The sequence below is a fragment of the Neopsephotus bourkii genome, unplaced genomic scaffold (assembly GCF_033783945.1).
Source record: "Neopsephotus bourkii isolate Nb327-2 ecotype Australia unplaced genomic scaffold, CSIRO-AGI_Nbou_v1 NB_1060, whole genome shotgun sequence".
Taxonomy (NCBI): Eukaryota; Metazoa; Chordata; class Aves; order Psittaciformes; family Psittacidae; genus Neopsephotus; species Neopsephotus bourkii.
The window spans coordinates 1,735,748-1,741,871 of NW_026901548.1; the positions used below are offsets into that span (position 1 = coordinate 1,735,748).

A 6,124-nucleotide genomic window follows, 5' to 3' on the forward strand; every position below is an offset into this window, starting at 1 on the left:
CCTGGTTTCAGCCCTCAGTTAAAACACAGACATTGAGTAAACGGGTTTGACTTTAAGCAGGCAACCAACAAGGCACAAAGAACACGTTCAGAGCAGAGGGATCTGGTGGGATGGCAGCAGTCTGCCTCAGCTGGGTTCCCCTTGGAGTGATGGGTACCCTGGTGAACACAGGAAGGTAACTTGCTTTCATTTCCATAGGAATACAAAAGAAGAAAGTTTCGGGAGTTTGGAGCATTTCTAGACCACAATGGAATGTGGGTGGCAGCTTGAATGAGACTGAAAGAATCTAATTGAGTGTAAAAGAGGTGAAATTCCTGCCAAAGCTCAGATTCCAGAGCTGCCAGAAGATGCCAACTTATCTCCATTTAGGACTCATCAAAGTAGTATCAGAGTTTGGCCTTGAGCACTGAGTAAGCAGCTTTACGTGCCTGTGGGAGGGAGTGCTATCCCTATAGTAGGAGTAGTGCATGGTGCATGCTGATTACTCTGAATACGTTTGCTCTTCGCAGTGGATTTTGGATGAAGATGGGAAGGAAATCAACTTCTTCTTGGAATAAAGCCCAATTGAGAGCAGTGCTTTCAGTGAAGAATAAAAACTTTGCTGTATTGCAGATGTATTTCCTAACAGAAACAGTGAATTTGGGGGTTTCTGTGTTAACAGTAAATGTATTTAAAAACCCCAAAGCACCCAAACCAAAAGAATGAGCCAGGAAAAGGATTTTGACTGTAGAAATACTTTGAATTCCAGGGAAAATAAGAAAGGGGAGGGAGGGAGAAAAAAGAAAACCTTTCAGAAAAATGCTTTAAAAAGGGGGTTTGTAAATAGATTTAAAAGAGAAGCAGCTAAAGACAGCACCTGGCTTTCTGCAAAGGAGGAATCCTTTCATTTGTACAGCTCTTACAAAACAAGGCAGGAAATCACACAGGATGCTGCTGACGAGGGGGAGGAAGTGGCTTAAGGATGACATTGGACGCTGTGAGTGGGATGCAAGACATCTCGAAGCGTGTGTTTTCCTACTGCCACGAGCAGCTTCTGCTTTCTCTGCCCCTGCTGCCCGAGGAGCAGCTCGCTCCAGGAGGAGCAGCTCCATCTGAAGCCTCTGCAGCTCATGACTAAGCTTGGCCAAAGCATCTCCTATTCCATTGCTCCAGGGCCCCGTTGTTACAAAACCTGTTCAGGAACTGAAACTCCTGAAGTCTTCCCCAGCTGTCTGATGAAGGCTCCTCCTACCCCGAGCCCTGTTTGACTCAGGACACATCATGTGGGAAGCAGGCAAAGCATGAGAGGGCCTTATTATAGAACCTGGGGCGAAGGACTTGACTTGCGCACAACTCAAGGCTGCTTTTGCTATTTCTAAGCGGTGACAATGAACAAGAGAATCCGTGTTTATTGAGGCCCTTGGTGTGCTTATTCCCCTTTCACTCTCAACGTGGTGGTGCACAGGTTCAAAGGCACCAGCACGATGCTTCTTTGCCTCAACAGGAGTCGCACGAGGCGGCTTCTAAGGCTGCATGTGCAGAGCCCCAAGTCATTGCTGGGATAGCTGCTGATGAAAACAGTGTCAGTTCTAGTCATCTGCTACCAGATGCACTTCAAAATAGCTGTGCACCCCAGTAATGTGTATGGATGTACCTACAGATTGCGTGCACACATTTCTGTGGGGGTTTATAGGCAGTTGGTGGGTTTTAAGTGAAGGTGCCTGTGTATTTTACAGGGACTTGGTGTCTGTGCTGCTTTTACTGTATAGCAAATGTAGCTTGGATTCTTCTCAGCAAACTTATATGGTTATTAAGCAGTAAAAATCAAGTCTGTAGCTACCTGAAGCTGAAAACTCCTATATTTCTGTCAGTGCCCTTAAAACTCAGAGTAAAATAATTTGTCATCAGTTTTGCTTATAAATGAGTTGTTAAAACATTACATTGGGGAGCCTGTAAGAAAATGCAGGTTTTCACCTCCCTGCTGCTTGCTACTTGTGGACAGAAGCTCAGGAGACTGACACCACAGTACTTAATTTAACCACTCCAGAAGTTATCAAAGAGCCTTGGAGCAGGAAGAATTGGGGCTCAGGTTTTCCCCACAAGATGCCAGATCCATTCCCAAGGTGGAAAAGAGGAGAGCAAGGATTGCTTCAGTGCACACTGCACAGAAAACACTTCTCCAAATGAAGACAAGATGGATTTCTCCCTAAACGCATTTCCTAGGCTAGCACAAAGTACTTCCCAAGCCAGTCTGGATCACTGCTGCTTCGGGCTGGATGCGGCCACACAAGCTCAGTCTGAACAGTGGCTTCTAGCACGAGCATCCCAGTGCTCCGGCTCCCACAGCTGGCTTTCCACATAGGGAAGTCTGAGAGTGAAGACTTCTTGGAGGCTCTCCCTTCAGGCCCTGAGTATTGCCTGGGTGGGCTCACAATCTGGTCCAGCACAAGGGTTGATTCTGAGAAGGGCTCAGCTGCTGTTTAGCAGCCAGGCTTTGAAAACAGCTCAGCTCTTCAGATTGAACTGTCCAAAATCAGTGTAACCAAAGGAGCTAATTCACAGACATCTGATCTCTAGGAAAAGCCACTTAGCAGATCTGGACAAGGGCTGAGGCTGATAAGGAAAGAGCTCATTAATGTGATAGAATTAGAGATCTCTTTTAGCCTTCTCCCCAGCCTGTCATTTGCTGCCTGTCACCGTGTTGCTTCTGTAACTCGGAACAGTAAGTTTTGGGAGAAGAGATTGTGTCTTCCCACATTTTCTGCTGAAGGATCTTTTAACATTGTGTAATTACAAAGGGAATAAGAGATGAGTGCTGCAGACATACAGTGTCTGTGATGTTGTTTTTGACAGCAAAAAGCCCCTTCTCTCTCACGAATCCTTTATAGAAGCACATCTCCTAAATAAAACATGATAAGACTCAAAACCCACACCAAACCTCAGCAAAGATCTCTAGAAAACTTCTGTAACTAACACATTGCTGCAGCTGACCACAAGTAACTCCATGGGCCTGTCTCTTGACTCAAACAATGGAACTCTGCCTAGGAACAATCCCAACAGCTGACTTTTGAGCTCAGTTTCCCACGGACACTGAAGAAACAGGCTATATGTATATCTATATCTAATCTATATAGATCTGTATTTGTATCTGTATCTATACCTATATATCTATGTCCATATCTATAGCTATATCTGTATCTATATATGGTTTAGTGCAAGGTGTCCCTGCCCATGGCAGCAGGGTTGGAACTTGATGATCTTCAGATCCTTTCCAACCCTAACCATGCTATGATTCTATATCTATATCTATTTTTTATATATATGTAAAAGCTATCTTTTTCCCCAGGAATTCTGAGGGGAATTCACAGATGGAGAAGCGTTATTCAGAATCACTGGGACATTACCTTTTGAATCCTGATGCCCCACATTTCAGTGTCCTGGGTAAAGGCATCATGGGTTCCTCTACCTGTGCCAGCATTGGGCTAAAACGCTGCCTAACTGCAAAGCCTGTTGCCCACCATTGTATAGATGATATATTTATGTAAGAAAAGAGAAAAGGGAAGCTCATTTTAGGGATGGGACCTGTCACCCCGTTAGCATCATGCAACACTCCACCCAGCACACTGCCCACCCCATCATCTCTCACTGGGATCTGTGGCAGCCTTCATGGCCCTCTATGGCCCCTCACACCCAGCTTCTTTTGAGGTCCGTATCCCCAGGCTCTTCTCGGGGTGCCGGTCCCCCCGTCCCCATCCCCACCGGCTCTTACCCATCCCGCTCCCGATGCTGCTTGTATACGCGCGTTGCCATGGCTACAGCGCTGCTAGGCAACGCGGCTACGTGCTGGAGGGACGAGGGGGGCGTGGCTTGATGGGGGCGTAGCTTGACGAGGGGGCGTGGCCCGGCGTTGGTAAAAGGGCGGTTGCGAGGGGCGGGGGGCAGCAAATGGCGGCAGTGAGGGGGAAATGGCGGCCGCGCTGAGGGGAGCTCTGACCCTCGGTGGGGCTCGGCTGACCCCAGGGCTCTGCGCTGGTGCCCTGAGCTCCATGGAGCCTTCAGCATGATCCTGATCACAATAACAGCGGTTATCTGTGGGCTCGGGTACGGCAGGCTGCCCCTCAAGGGCTGTGCAATCCCCAGAGCTTGGTGGCCCAGCTCGTTTTAGGCTCTGCGACATAATGATTTTCACGGGCAAACTCCTTGGCAATCCTCTCATACTTCGCTTTGCCCGCTGCCTTCTCATTGCCAGCAGAGATAAGAGCCTCTTTGTCTGGTTTAATTGAGTTTGACAGCGAGGTTTCCATACCCCGGCTGTGGGGTGCTTGTATGGAGAGGGGTGGCTGTGCTGGGCAGCCTTTGTGGCCCTCCGGCAGCGTGCAGGCATCGTTGTGTTTCCTTTGCCTGTTATAGCTGGAAGCAAATGGCTTTTCTAGCAAAAGAAAGTTTTTTTTTATGTTAACAAAGTGCCTTTTTGTATTAGCAAAGAGGGTGCAGGGAAAGCTCGGTAAAGAGGTACTGAAGCTGCTTCATATGCCTGGTGGTGGGGGGGTATTTCATTATCAAGACAAATCCTTTCAGGAGCTCCTGTGTTTTATTTCCCAGCTTCTTTCATTTCTTTGGGCTCGGCATCATCAGCCAAACAGCTTTAATACAACCAGGGCAGGAAGCAAACGCACACCAACGTGTTTTACCTGAGCAGAGGTAAAACTGCGCTCCTTAAAGCAGCACATTTAGGCTCAAAAGTCTCCCCAAGAGCTTCCATGAGGGAAAAAAGATGACTTTGACCTTCAGAGATTGACGCAATGTGCGATGTTTATGAATAGTTTTAGCAAGAAAGGAGCTATATGGGGGCTTTTGTTCTGCTGATTTTAAGGCTGCCCTGGCCGGTTCTTAAGGCTCCTGCTGAATGGGGCTGATGAAAACCTCCCCTGCTCTGAGGTGAATGACTCGGCTGCTGGTTTATACTAATGGCCATTGAAAGATGGCTCTGCTCTTGTGGTGATGGGAGCAGCACTGAAAATGCTGCAGGATCCCAGGTTTAACCCCATTTCCAAAGGGAAAGGTGGTTCTGGCTATCAGAAACACTCTCTGAAGCAGAAGGGGTTTTCTTGCACTGGGTTCTGCTCGAGCTAGGGAAGAAAACAAGGTCCCTATGTGAAGAGAGGGTGCTGAGGAAGGGGTTGACCCCCAGCTCCTCCTTTCACCCCCAAACAGCCATCAATCCCCTCACAGGGCTCTTCATGCTTCTCATTGTGAGTTGCTTCGAGCTGCTGCCGTGCCCAGCTGGGTGTGAGCCGGTGCTGAGCAGCCCTGGGCTGGCTGTGCCGTGTTTAGTGCTTGTCTCACATGCATGAGGCAGAAAGGCAGCCCAGGCTGGGGAACATGCCATTGGGATTCCTCTGTGAGGAATATTCCTGGCATGGGGCTTGCGGAGGGGCCAGTTTGAAGCTTTCCCTTCTTGAGATATGGTTTTATTTGCTCACAATCGAAGCAGAATTTATGAGTATAAATGTGGGTGATAATACTCGTGCTGTGAGGGGCTTGGGGCACAGCTCAACCCCTCACCATCAATCCCAGCCTGGCTCTTTGCTGTGGACCTGAGCTCCTCCACCCAAAGCAAAGATTGGCTGAGTTTTACCAAGCCATCAGTGCATTTATTAACCAGAGCAGGCTGGGGGAGAGGGGGGGAATAAAGGCGGCAGAATGAGCCCCCTGCCCGGTTCTAACACACGGGACCTGGGGCAGGCTTTGTGCTGTGACCTTCTGCTGCCCTTGGAGGCTTGGGTTTCCCCTTCCCCAGCTGAGGGAGGGCAGCGCGGGGGCTCTCAGAGGCAGGAGCCCGCCTAAACCAAGCCGAAGGCGCCCAAACAAAGGCAAAAGAACCCAAACAAAGGCAAAAGAACCCAAACAAACACAGGTGATGGTCTTCAGGGCGGGAAACTGAACGGCGGGAACACGGCGGGAACTTTTCCCTCCAAGCAGATCCAGCTGCTCCTGTCAGTTATCCGGCTCCTCCCCTTTGTCCCTTTTGGCGCCCTCCTCTATAGATCCGCCCCTGATCCCTCATCAGAACACAGCAGTTTTGTGCTTCCCCGTCCATGTTTAAGGCCAGGTTGGACACAGGGGCTTGGAGCAAGCTGCTCCA

At 49.1% G+C, this 6,124-nt stretch overlaps 1 long non-coding RNA gene across 1 annotated transcript; it reads right to left on the reverse strand.

The window, feature by feature from the left end:
* Positions 1-639: 639 nt before the first annotated feature.
* Positions 640-3,668, reverse strand: LOC133216729 (uncharacterized). The gene is made up of 3 exons (XR_009726705.1): positions 3,384-3,668; positions 2,736-2,878; positions 640-1,544 (listed from the first exon to the last, which is right to left on the reverse strand). It is a non-coding gene; the product is annotated as an uncharacterized LOC133216729 (long non-coding RNA).
* Between the last annotated feature and the right edge of the window lie 2,456 nt (positions 3,669-6,124).